Consider the following 13,925-nt stretch of genomic DNA (forward strand, 5'->3'; position numbering starts at 1 on the left):
ATCAGTTACGCCCTTGTCTTGAAGCTTACTTTTCCAGGCCACACATCCTAAGTCATGCCTCACCGCATCATAATTTCCCTGCCCCCAGTTATAATTCTTGCCCTGTAGTGCACACTTATCCCTCTCCATCACTAGAGTAAAAGTCACCGAATTGTGGTCACTGTCCCCAAAGTGCTCACCTACCTCCAATTCTAACACTTGGCCTGGTTCATTACCCAGTAATGAACCCAGTACACAAGTCAGAGAAGGAAGGTTTTGCAGTCATCTTTGGTGTGAGAAAATTCCACCAATATCTTTACAGACACTAATTTGTAATAGCCACAGACCACTAACCCCTGCTGGGCAAAGAGAAAAAAAGCCACGACATAAATAGCTTCAAGTCGAATTCAATGATGCGCTCTAATACTAAACTGCATACAAATATAAATTGGAACACTATCTGGGAGGCCAAGATATCTGTGGCTGCCTTCAGCTGTCTCCAACTGGCAGATATACCACCAGTGGTGCTTTCAGTGGAAGCATCTGTTCTGGTTTCAAACTTTGTGGACATCCTTCCAGACACCGCTGATTTTTTTGCTGTGAATGCAGAAAGATTCGGTCCTGAGAAATCCTAAAACAGTTGGAGGTGATGGGAGAAACAAAACTGCCTTCACAGCCAGATTGAAACCTTTCTGGACCTGCCAGGACCAGTAGAGGATGGCATTTTATTGTAGGGAGCAAGAGTGATTGTCAAGAGTAAATATACCAGATGCCGGCTGAATTCCACCACGGTCATAGAGGGTGTTCAAAATGAAGGTGTTGGAGAGAGGTCATGTCTGATGGCCAAGACTGGATGCAGACAAAGCCACATTAGTGGGGAAGTGCCCAGAGAACCAACAAGCACACAAAACAAGCATCTCCCCCACATTCATAGGAATGGCCGAGTAAATCCTGAACCTGGTTACATGTTGACTATGCTGGCCCTTTCATGGCATCTTAGTCATTGTGGATGCCTACTCAAAGTGGTTGAACTGTCAAACACTGGGATGATGATAGAAAAGCTGTGAGTGTCTTTTGCAATGCACAAGCTTCCGGAAATATTGATCACAGACAGCAGACCATAATTTACCAGCAGGGAATTTGAGTATTTCCTAAAGTCGAATGGCATTTTGGCATGTAAGCACAGCTCCATACTATCCATTGTCCAATGGTCTGGCAGAAAGAGCAGTCAAAACATTGATGGCAGCTTCATTCAATACCAAAACTGCCCCGGTTCCTGCTTGGTTATCGGATGACCCCTCATGCAACCACAGGTATAGCTCCATCAGAGTTGCTAATAAGGAGAAGACTGCATCATTGGTTAAATCTGATCTTTCGAGACCCGGGACACCAATGCTGGACACAACACTCCACTAAGTGAAAGAGACAGTTTACTTCAGGGGATGAATTTTGATGCTGACACCATGGAAATTGCTCCACCTGGGCAAGAGGATTGGTCAATGTGAAGTCAGGTACTGTGACAAAGTTTGGCTGGATGTGGGTGGTCCTGAACAAGCACATGGACCACATAAAAATCTGCAAACGTGCAAACAGGCAGGACCAAAACATACCCTCAGAACAACCAGAAAAGCTGTCAGAACCCACGAATTCTCCCCCTGCACCTATCATCAAAGAAACCTTGGAGTCTGAGATGGACATGGTAGAAGTTGCAGCCTTGATGTCTTTATGGCCTGAAGAAGAAAATGCTCCAGTACCCACCGCCCGTATCTGAGTCTGAGATGGAGGAACCAGCCATCATGGTTCCAGGAGAGGTTACTAGATAAAGGACAGGCCCATGTCATTGGACTCAGATGGGGAGGAATGTGATGATTGTAAAGAGGTCAACCAGGTGGACGTCATAGGACATGAGTTCCCTGATTGGGCTATTAACCCCAATCAGGAAGTAATGGCTGACAAGTATAAATGGGGGTGTCAGGGTTTCTGCTCACTCTATTAGCTGGCTCTGAGGGTGCTAGATCAGTGTCAAGGACTTTCGTGTAATTGTTGCTACTTTGACTGTGCCTTGCAACTATTTTCTAATGGTATTATTGCCTATGCCTGCTTTCCACTGCTGCTTGAACTCCTCTGGGACTGAAAAAGACTTTGATGGGATTCTTGTTGGTACTGCAGGGGGCCCATTTGGAACATTTGCCAGCACTGAACTTTTCCCTTTTTGTGTACTTTCCTTTCCGTGTGACATGATTGAACCCAATTCAAATCACCAGTAATGGGGCTGAGCTGGACTTTTGCTTGGGTAGCTGCTGTTTTGGCCGTGGCCCCATCTCCCTTCAGGCACCTGACAAATAACCTGGGGGTTAAAGTTTATCCCCACTTTAATATGACTATCCAGGCCTTCATGAAGGTCATGTTGCCTGCCCACTGGCCATTATTGTGACTGCCAAGGTGTATGGCAGGTTGGTATTTTTCCTCCGGTCCAAGCGAATGGTGCACCTGGTCATAGAGAACTGGGCAGGCTCCATTTATCCATCAATCCCTCTGGAAGTCTTGGCCCAGTGAGTTTCTCCTCCCCAATTACAGCTGCTGAGGAAGTGTGGTTACGGTTTGCACCCATCCTACTTGGGCCAAAGAACAGGGCTTGAAACATGAACTTCTTCTGGTGCCAAGTCTTATTTGCTTGGCCCAAGAAGAGATGACTGAGGGTACTTCCATTGTGTTCCATGAGGGACTGATCTTCAATGCCTACTGGACAGTGGATGGCATACACAGTTTTTTAGGATTTTCCTGGGGGGATCTACATGTCGGTCCTGGAGGAACATTTCTTGGCCAGACAGCTGTCTTTTTCTTTGAGGAGAAAGTGAGGTCTGCAGATGCTGGAGATCAGAGCTGGAAATGTGTCGCTGGAAAAGCGCAGCAGGTCAGGCAGCATCCAGGGAACAGGATGATCGACGTTTCGGGCATAAGCCCTGAAGAAGGGCTTATGCCCGAAACGTCGATTCTCCTGTTCCCTGGATGCTGCCTGACCTGCTGCGCTTTTCCAGCAACACATTTCCAGCTGTCTTTTTCTTGGCAAAGGGTGGTCATCATGCTTAAGAAAGGGGACCTTTGTCCACTCAAAAACTCAGTCTCCCTCCTCAGGTCAGAATATGAAATTTTTACCAGAGTTTTGTCATCTGGTAATTCAGGAGATGAGTGACAGTAATAGGGCTCTCCCTCTTTATGGGCATTTAAGCGGGCATTGGATAGGTATATGGAGGATAGTGGGTTAGTATAGGTTAGGTGGGCTTGGATCAGCGCAACATCGAGGGCTGTATTCTTCTATGTTCTATGTTCTATCTCACCTGGCATCTATGCTGGACCATACGATCAACCCTGACCAGCCGTACATGGCCCCAGGCTGGAGGATCCATGACAATGCCTATTTGATCTGGGACCTAATCCATTTTTCCCAGAATACGAATGCCTTCCTGTCCCTTGACCAGGAGAAAGAGTTTGACAGGGTTGACCATGAGTATCAGCGAGCATTCAGGTTTCAAGACACAGTATGTCATCCACAATTGACTTTTGTACATGGTAGCAGAGTGTCTGATTAAATTAACATGTCCCTGACAGCACCCTTTACTTTGGAAGACCAGTGCATCAGGGCTGCCCCTTGTCTGGCCAGCTGTATTCCCTGTGCCTCCTTCCTGTACCTCTTGCAGAGAATGTAGTTCAGGATGGGTCTATGCATACTGGGCAAGGAGCTGGTGCTTTTGGCTTACACTGATGACATGTTTCTCAGGGTTACTGACCTGGCTGATCTGGAGATGCAGCGCGATATACTCAGTGCTGTCTTCTGCCAAGATCAACAGGACCAAATCTTCTGGACACCTGCTCAGTCTGTGGTGGAAAATATTATTTGCTGGTGGAATTACAGATGCTCAGCTGGGGCAACCCCTCTCCTCCGTCTTCGGGTTGCCCTTAGCCTGGCTAAGGAATCCTGGCTTAGGCAGGATTGGCAAGAGCTGGAGGCCAAAGTTTCAGCTCGCTAGGTTGTTGGACAGGACTGCTCTGAGTATTATCTTACAAGATTCGAGTGCTGGTCATAAAACAACTAGTGGCACCCATGTTGGTATCAGCTGGTCCATTTGACCCTGCATTTTGATTTTGTCACAAACATCCAGGGAACGTTGCTTCACTCCTCCTGAGACAAGTTCTCTATGATTATTATAATAATGTCTTTCTTACATGCCTTTTCTATCTTGAGTTTTTGTCTATCTTCTTGCTATTCATCTAATTTACTGTTAAGGCAACCCCATTCCCTCTGCCCATCTGCATGTCCTTTCGGTAGGATGGTGTATCCTTGCCATGATCCGCTTGTAGCCACGTCTCTTTCACACCCACAACATTGTACCTGCCAATTTCAATCTGTGCGACAAGCTCATGTACCTCATTTTGCGTATTGTGTGCATTAGAGTACAATACCCTCTGCCCTGCATCGACTGTTTCCTTCTCAAGATGTGCAATGCAACTGAAAAATGGCTGGGAAAATGTCCAGGTGAGTGAAGTCAGAGCACAGGATTCATGCTTGCTGGATGTTGAACATTGAAGGGGCAAATACCTGAAGCATAGAATTGCACAATGTGACAGCATTTAATTTGCAATTAATTCAAAACCTATGAACAATGTATACAGAATGGATACATTTTTGGTTCCAACACTTGACAAAGCCAATTTGCACCATCCTTGTAAATTGGATATTTGTATCTCAATGATGTAGATGTTAGTGGTGATGATTTAAAATGAGGTGAATGCTAGCCAAAAGTGACACAGAACTGCCAAAACCTTTAAAGGTGTTGTGGAATTCAGAGCTGATAGCGTTCAGTACAGACCATTGAGTTACTTACAATATGAATGTTGAGCAATGTTAAGCTTCATGATTGATGTGCATCTGGTTTGGGAAGGGTTCAAAGTGCAGCAGGCATTTCCTTTTTGATGTAATATATCAGATGTAATATGTAATCATTCAGCCAGAAGGACAGTTTCACCAAGTTTTTGCATTTGCTAAGTTAAAAGCAGCATGATAAAGACGTTACCCTCATTATTAGAATGTTGTTATGTCCCACTTCAAGGAGAAGTGTGCTCAGCCTTCATCCACACTGACTGTTCTCCGAGCTATGAACTTATTTTGATCTTCATGTTCCCATTATGATCATTGTCACCAAATGAGATGTACCCAGCTTCTGGTGGGATGTTGGTCACTATATCTTTAAGACAGTAAAAGAGTAAAAGAGAGCAAAAACCACCTGACAGCAGCAGGTGTTCTGAAAAAACATGTAACATTTGGTTGAACAAGTCGATTAGCTGGTTGCTTGGATACAAAAGCAAATTTGAATTCAGCCAATCAGTTTAAATTATACCCCAAAATATCCACCCCAATCAAGTTTGAATTGAGTATATTGATAATCTTAAAAGCCAATGACACAATCCGATGCTTTGGGGATATTAGACTAGGGAAAATTGAACTGTTGAAAGGAGAACTGCCAAGTTACCAAATTTAAAGACTGCCTGAAAATAGCTCTCTTAAAGGTACCTTCATCGATCAGTATCCTGTCAAGCAGAATCCCCAAGAAGAAAACAGGAATACAGAGGAGAACCGAAAGCTGCCTGGTTTTGAGATAAGTTTTGTTTTGTAAATCTTAATTGGGAATTTTATCAGACTAGTATTGTGAAAGGGGAAGGTAGAAGATACGTTCGAGGAAGGGGTTGTTATTAGTTGTTCTCTGTTCCTTTTACTTCAACTAGTTCTTGTCCTATCGAATTTTCACAGATTGCTGCAAAGGATAAATCTTTTCTGTGTTGCTGGGTAAAAATAAGCAGGAGGGTTTACCTCGTGTTGTAACAACAACAATCCAAGATATGAGAAAATTAGGGTTGACAGCAATCCCAGAAACAACAGCAGGCTGCCAATGCTGAACAGTATCCAACTCAGGTAGAGTTGCGGCTGTGGGGTGTCTCAAAATGCAAAAAGGATGAGTGAGGTTCAGTGTTGACACAGGCTTCATATGTCCTGGGAAACAGCGAAGGAACTATGTCAGCTGTTACAGCGAGAGCTGCGTGTTGAAGGAGTGGGAGATCATTCTCTCCTGCTAGCTGCTGACTACATGGAACTTCTATGTAAATGGATTTTTGCAGGTAACAACAGGAAATATATGGGATAATTCAGTCATGCACCTACAAATGGTTAATGACTGGTGCCATCTGTAAACCACACTGATTTATTTCACTCATCCAACTGGTCAGTGCTGTAACTCGGACACTAAGGTTTCAGAGCATAGCTGTCTTCCCGCATGTACAGGGTGCCATCGACCTTACAAACATGGCTCTGAGAGGGCTGTATCACAATGTTCCAGAATTCATCAAAGGAAGGGGTTACATTCAATTAGGAACAGGTAACCACAACTTCAAGTTCCACTTACTGCAGATGTATGCCCACTACCTCTGTTTATAAAACAGGTAGCATCTTAGTAAACCTCTTCTATGTCTTCACCAAAGCTTCCATATTGTTCCTGTAATGTAATGACTAGAATTGAACAGTCAGCAGATGGAACAACTTCAGCTAATCACCAGTCCTCCACGACCTCTCCAGTGGCTAGCAAGGATACAAAGATCTTGGTCATGGCCCCAACAATCTCCTCTCTTGCCTCTCTCAATAGCCTTGAGTGATACCATTGGGCGAAGAGGACTTTGCTCTTCAAGAGCCCAAATATCACTTCTTTCTTGATCTCAAAATGCCCTAGCGTTTTAGCATGCTCCACACAAATCTCACTGTCTACCATGTCGTTCTCCTGGGTGAATACTGAAAGAAAGTACTCATTTAGGATCTCACCTGCATCCTCTGCCTCCAAGCACAAGTTCCCTCCTTTACCCATGAGTGGTCCTACCCTCTTCCTAGTTATTCTCTTGATTTTAGCATATGCATAGAATGCTTTGGGATTCTCCTTACCCTACTTGCCAAGGTAATTTAGTGGCCTCTTCTTGCTCTTCTCATTCCCTGCTTGAGTTCTTTCTTGCATTCTTTACATTCCTCATGGGTCCTGTCCAATGTTAGCTTCCTAAACTGTATGTACGCTTCTGATTTTCCTTTTAACTAAATTAACAATCTCCCTTGTTATCCAAGGGTCCTTTAACTTGCCATTCGTGCCCTTCCTCCTTACTGGATCATGCTAGTCCTGAACTCTGATCACTAGGTCATTAAACAACTCCCAAAAGTCAAATGTGGACTCAATTATCTGCTCTCAATTAACCCTCCCTGATGTCTGTCTAATATTGGCATAATTTGTCTTCCCCAATTTAATACCTTCCTGCAAGGTATCATTATTCATAGCTTCCTTAAAATGTAAGGAGTTGTGATCCCTGTTTCCAAACAATCTCTCCTGCTGAAAGATCAGTCACCGGCCAGATTCATTAGCTAATACAAGGTCCAGAATGGTCCCTCCTCTAACTGAACTGTCCACATATTGTTTCAATAAATCCTTTGAGGTAGCTAACAAATTCTGCCTTGTCTAAGCCTCTTGTTCTGAGAAAGTGCCAGTCAATATTGGGGAAGTTAAAATCATCATATATGACAACCCTGTTGTTATTGCATCGTCCATAATCTGCCTACACATTTGTTCCCCAATGTCTAGTGCCTTTTTTGGGGGTGGGGCTACAGTATAATCGCATCAGAATGATTGCACCCTGCCTACTTTTGAGCTCTACCTATATTGCCTAAGTGGATCAGCCGTCCAATATGTTCTCTCTGAGTGCAAATGTGACACTCTCCACCTCTTTTACCTCCTTCCCTATCTTGTCTAAAGCAATAAAACCCTGGAAAGTTGAGCATTCAGTCCTGTTGATCCCATTAACCTCAAGGGCCATGCCCAGCTCCCTCTTGAACATATCTGATGAACTGGCCCCAATAGTTTCCTCTGGGAGAGAATTCCACAGGTTCACAACTCTGAGTGAAGAAATTCTTCCTTATCTCAGTTCTGAACGGCTAACCCCTTATTTGAAGACTGTGACCCCTTGTTCTGGACTTCCCCAATGCTGGGAACATTCTTCCCACATCTAGTCTGTTCTGTCCCATCAGAATTTTATATGCTTCTATGAAATCCCACCTCAATCTTCTAAATTCCAGTGAATTCAAGCCTATTTGATCCAGTCTTTCAGTCCTGCCAGCCTGGGAATCAGTCTGGTGAGCCTTCGCCGGACTCCCTCAGTAGCAAGAATGTCCTTCCTCAGACTAGGAGACCAAAACTGCACACAGGTAAGGTTCAACTCAACAGAATACTGGCTTAGATTTGCAAGTCTGCACACCACTGCACTTTAGATCTAACTTCTCTTCTTCATATATCATAAAGTCAACTTTTTGCTGACAACTATTTGCTCATTCTTTTCGGGAAGGAATGATATTCTTTTCTTTATGTTCACTTGTTCTGCTACTGAATGAGTTCACAGTGCTTTTATTTTCAATATGTTACAACAGTAGAATTGGAAAATACTGATGATGGCTTGCTTTTTTGCAGTGAGCTTTGTTGTTGAATGAGTTTCTAAAGCACCATTCACATCAATGAGATTAGTTAGTGAACATACAAGACGTCAGCAAGAGCAAATGACATCTTTATTTTGAAACTGTAAGCCAGAATGGACTAAACCAAAGTCACTCGGGAATGAAGAACATGTACAAAATTGTATACATTATAAAAATATGTTAAATCAAACTTTCAGTTAAGTAACTGACAAAATTTTTTGTCTAAATATGAATGATAAATTATATTTCAATTAATGGCTTGCTATGGCAGCACTAAGGGATGACAACTTGCACACCCTTTTACATAATATTGACCACATACAGCTTAGATGACTAGTACTGGCATGCTGGAATGCATTCAGATCAGTCATAACAACATATTCCAAAGGTAGGCATGCCACAGTTTCCAGCTAATTCATTCAAGTAATTACTATTCCACCCAATCATATTTCAAAAATACTTTGATATCTTGGTGTCAGACATTCTGGCACAATTTGTACTGCACTACTCCTTTAATATTTCTCTGTCCTTACATAGATGCTTCATAGATTCCCAGAAGCTTGAACTTATCAAAGTATTCTGGGTTCTGATGATTTTGCACTGAAATACTATATTTAAAACTCCATAAAATATCCCTAGACTCACTTCACAGAGTATGTTCTTGAGTCAAGGCAAGTTCTTGTGTACTGAAAAGAAATCGATTTTTAAAAGTCACCAAATCATGCACAATTAACTTTATAAAACAGTGCAATATTAGTACAGTACATCGTATAGGAATGGAATGAGGGGAAAAAAAAGTAATCCAGAGCAAGATATTGACTTTCTCACGTTGAAGAGTGTAAGCCACCTTATTGAACATAATTTTTTCTGGTGCTTGTTCAAACAGTTCACAATATTGACAGAGGCAATTTGCACTCTTCCATACCTCAACCATCCCCTCCGCTCCATACCTCAGGTATAGGTAACACCTTTTTAAAAAAGAAGTCTGATATTCACCCAAAGAATGGCAGATAAAGGTCCACAAAACTGTACAGAAATTGATATATATTTCATTCCGAGGTGCTGGCAGGTCTGGAAATTAAGAATTCAGGCATTTATTCCCTATATCAACAGTTGCAGTACAAAGGGAGATATGAAACATTAGCATATCACTGTATTATCAGTGTGACTGGCCTGGTTTTTTCATGGGAAAAATGCATTTTGTTTTAAAATCAGTTTATATAAAATTTAGAAGTTTGCTGAATTGCACATCAGAGAAAAATGCCAGTTAAAAGTTTTAGTTAATTTCATGGGGAGTTTTAAAAAATGAATAAATGTAGAAGTACATAGGCATCTTGGATAAGAGAAATGACAACTGGGAAGGAAAGAGACAGGCATTTGGCAAAACTGGCATTCTGGCTGGAAATATGTCAGCAATAATATTATCATTCTGTTTCAACAGACACTTTGACATCAGAATGCCACTGGACTGACCTACAGTACATGCAGTCAGCTACAGTGCTGACTTTCTTACAGTGAGCACAATTACATACTTGTATTTTCAGGTTCCAGACCTTCAGACATCCTTATCAACAGACTGAAATTACAAACAAATAAAAAGGCAACAAAACAAAAGAAAGAAAAACTACTGTATGAATGGAAAATGATAATCAAATTCACGAATACATGATAATTCTTTGCTCTGGCACTCATTGACCTTGTAGAGAAGAATAAGCTAAAATTCCATTTGTATTCTTTTAAAAAAATATGAAGAGCTGTAACTGCAGCACAGGCCAAATCCATGCAAGCCATTGGGCAGTGCAGGACTAGCCCAGTTAATAACAGCGTCAGAGTGGAACATCAGTCTCAACCGAACGGCTACAGAAATGAGTGATGGGTTGTTGTTAGGCCTTTCTCATCATGAAGAACTCATAGAAACAGTCACCAAAGGGTTAAAACGAAGATGAGTGTAGCAAACATATGAACTCAGAAGAATCTGTGGAAAATAAATCACATATTCTGTTACAATATATACAACTTATTGGGTTTTAGGCAGACTAGCAGCATCACAATGATGTCACAGCAATGAAAACTTGCATTTATTAAGCACCTTAAATGCAGAAAACATGCAGCAAGGCACTTCACAAATTGTGATCAGACTAAACTAGAACCTGAGGTACCTCTGAGTCAGAGAAAGTAAGCAAAAGCTTGTACGAAGAGGTAGGTTCTGAGAATTGTCTAAGAGGGGAGTTCAGAGAGATGATGTTTATTGATTGTGAGACCTAAACACCTGATTGTATGGTCAACAACGGTTCAGTGAAGATGTGCAGACTGAGGGACACACAACAAACTGGATTTGCAGGAATGCTTGTTGGAGTGGGTGGGAGCTGATTGGTATAGGAGTAGGGATGGTCAACAACATGAAAGGGATGTAAAGACATTTGTGAGAATTTTAACTTAAAGACATTTGGGGATTTGAATCTAAAGGACATCCACAAGTATGAATATGATGGTAATTTCATTTATTGCAGGGTAAGAAATGGACACCACTTTAAGATAAACTGAAGTTGTTCATTTGAATAGTTTGATTTGAAGGTGAAAAAGGCATGAATGAGATTGTTCGAGAATGTAGAACAAAGATGGGCTCCCTTAGGATCAATAATGTCCTTCCTCAGACTAGGAGACCAAAACTGCACACAATACTCAGGGTACGGCCTCATCAAGGCTCTGTATAACTGATTAATACTCAAATCCTCTCGCTATGAAGGCAGCATGTCATTAGCTTTCCTCATCGCTTGCTGTACCTGCATGCCAACCTTCAGTGACTGTTTCACCATGACATCCCAGTCTTTTTGCATCTCATCTTTTCCTAAACTGCCACCACTCAGATAATAATCTTCCCTTTTGCTTTTGTGACCAAAGTGGATAACCTCACACTTATCCACATTATATTGCATTTGCCAAGTGTTTGCCAGTCTGTCCAAGAGGCGGCAGCCTCTTAGCATCCTCCTTACAGCACACACTGCCACCCAGCTTAGTGTCATTGGCAAATTTTGAGATATTACATTCACTTCCTTTGTCCAAATTTTATATATATATTGTGAATAGCTGGGGTCCCAGCACTGAACCCCACTCATCACTACCTGCTACTCTCTACTTCCTGCCTGCCATCCAGTTCTCTATCAATGCCAATATCATCAGCTTTAAATTTTCCTTCCTAGTCTTGTGTAGAGCATTATTAAAAGCCTTTTGAAAGTCCAGATAACAACATCTACTGATTCACCATTGTTCATTCTACTAATCACAACCTCAAAAAAGTCCAGAAAATTTGTCAAGAATAATTTCCCTTTCGTAAATCCACGTTGACTTAGACCAATTCTGTCAGTGCTTTCCTGATGCTATTACTTCCTTAGTAATTGACTCCAACATCTTCCCCACATCAGGCTAAACAGCCAAGAATTCCCTGTTTTTTCTTCCCTGCTTTATTAAAAAAAGTGGGGTTACATTAGTTACACTCCAGTCTATTGGAACCCTTCCAGAGTAAAGAGAATACTTCCTGAAGTAGCCTGGGATGCAGAGCATCAGGCCCTGGGGATTTATTGGGATTTAACAATAAATTAAATTATTATTAAATTTATTGGAAATTTCAATACCATTTCCTGACTAATAAGGATTTCCTTCAGCTCTTCCTTCATGCTTGACACTCTGTCCCTTGGCATTAGCATGGTGATAGTGCCTCACAAAATGATAGAAGGCATTTGTGGGACTTCTTTTCCACAAGGAGCATGTTATCGTCACTCTTATTGATACCACCATATACAGATGCATTTGCAACTGGCAGACTGGAAAGATTTCTCACTCTAATTTCAGTCTGTGCGGCAGAGGTTTAAAGTGGAAGGGGGAATGTTTAAAGGAGATATGTGAGGCAAGATTTTTTTGTACATGAGTATTTTCTATTCACTTGTGGTGTTGATGGCTAAACTGTTTCAGTGTTCCACCTGACAATGTGGAAAACTGCCCAGCTATGTTCTGCACACAAAAAAAATGGGACAAATCAATCCAGCCAACTTCCACCTCATCAGTCCACTCACGATTATTATTAAAGTTGATAACCTGCTCAATGATGCCTAGTTTGAGCACCTGATCTCATTATAGCTTGGTTTAAACAGCTTGGACAAAAGAGGTGAATTCGAGAGGTGAGGTGAGAATGACTCCCCTTGACACCAAGGCGACATTCAGCTGAGTGTGGCATCAAGAAGCCTTGGCAAAACTGGAATCAATTCATATAAGGGGGCATCACTCTGTTGGTTGGAGTCATATCTGGCACATAGGAAGTTGATTGTGGTGATTGAAGATCAGTCATCTCAGCTCCAGAGAATCTCTGTAGGGGTTCCTCAAAGTAGTGTCCTAGGCCCAACCACCTTTAGCTGACCTTCCCTCCAAGATCAAGTCAGAAATACAGATTTTTGCTAATGATTACACAATACTCAGCAGCACTCATGACTCCTCAGATACTGAAGCAGTCCATGTTCAAATGCAACAATAATGTTAAAGGCTTAGGTGGGGAGGAATTTGTTAAATGTGTTCAATAAAACTTTCTCAATCAATATGTAGATGGTCCTACTGGAGAAGGGGCAAAGTTTGATATCCACATGGGAAATAAGGCAGGCAGGTGACTGAGGTGAAGTGGGTGAGCAATTTGGGACCAGTGACCATAATTCAATTAGCTTTAAATACTTATGGAAAACAATAGGCCTTGCATAAACATTAAAGTTCAAAATTGGAACAAGGCCAATTTTGACTGTGTTAGACAGGAACTTTCAAAAGTTCATTGGGATAAGCTGCTCTGAGGTAAAGGAATGACTGACAAGAGGGAAGTTTTCAAAAGCAAGATAATGAAAGCTCAGAGACAGTGTGTTCCTGTCAGAGTGATGGGCAAGGTTGATAGGAGTTGGGAACACTGGATGACAATAGATATTGAGGCTCTAGTCAAGAAAAATAAGGGTGCATGTCCAGGGATAGACAGCTGGGATCAAGTGAATATGTTGAGGAGTATAGGGGTACACTTAATAGGGAAATCAGGAGGGCAAAAAGAAAACATAAAATAGCTTAGGCAGAGAAGGTTAAGGAGAATTTAAAGAGATTCTAAAATTATATTAAGGGCAAAAGAGTAGGGAAAGAATAGGGCCCTTAAAGATAACAAAGCATCTAAAGAAGAAGCCACAGGAAATGAGTGAGATCCTAAATGAATATTTCACGTTAACAATTACTATGAAGAAAGTCATGGAAGCTCAGGAACTCAGGGAAATAAATGATGATGTTTTGAAAAGAGTTCACATTACAGAAGTGGAGGTGCTGGAGGTCTTAAAATACATTTAAAAAAAGCATAAATTGCTGGAAAAGCTCAGCAGAAATGGCA

The 13,925-nt window shown here is 41.8% G+C and overlaps 1 protein-coding gene across 3 annotated transcripts in view; it reads right to left on the reverse strand.

Annotated features, from left to right (window-relative positions):
* Positions 1-8,599: 8,599 nt before the first annotated feature.
* The window catches only part of cdc42se2 (CDC42 small effector 2), a 281,063-nt gene continuing 275,737 nt past the window's right edge, over positions 8,600-13,925 (reverse strand). For all 3 annotated transcript variants that reach the window (XM_043714273.1, XM_043714265.1, XM_043714255.1), the window contains one exon: positions 8,600-10,502. The gene's annotated coding sequence lies outside the window, so the exon portion shown is untranslated. The remainder of the gene's footprint in view (positions 10,503-13,925) is intronic.

Source organism: Chiloscyllium plagiosum, chromosome 2 (assembly GCF_004010195.1).
Source record: "Chiloscyllium plagiosum isolate BGI_BamShark_2017 chromosome 2, ASM401019v2, whole genome shotgun sequence".
Classification (NCBI taxonomy): domain Eukaryota; kingdom Metazoa; phylum Chordata; class Chondrichthyes; order Orectolobiformes; family Hemiscylliidae; genus Chiloscyllium; species Chiloscyllium plagiosum.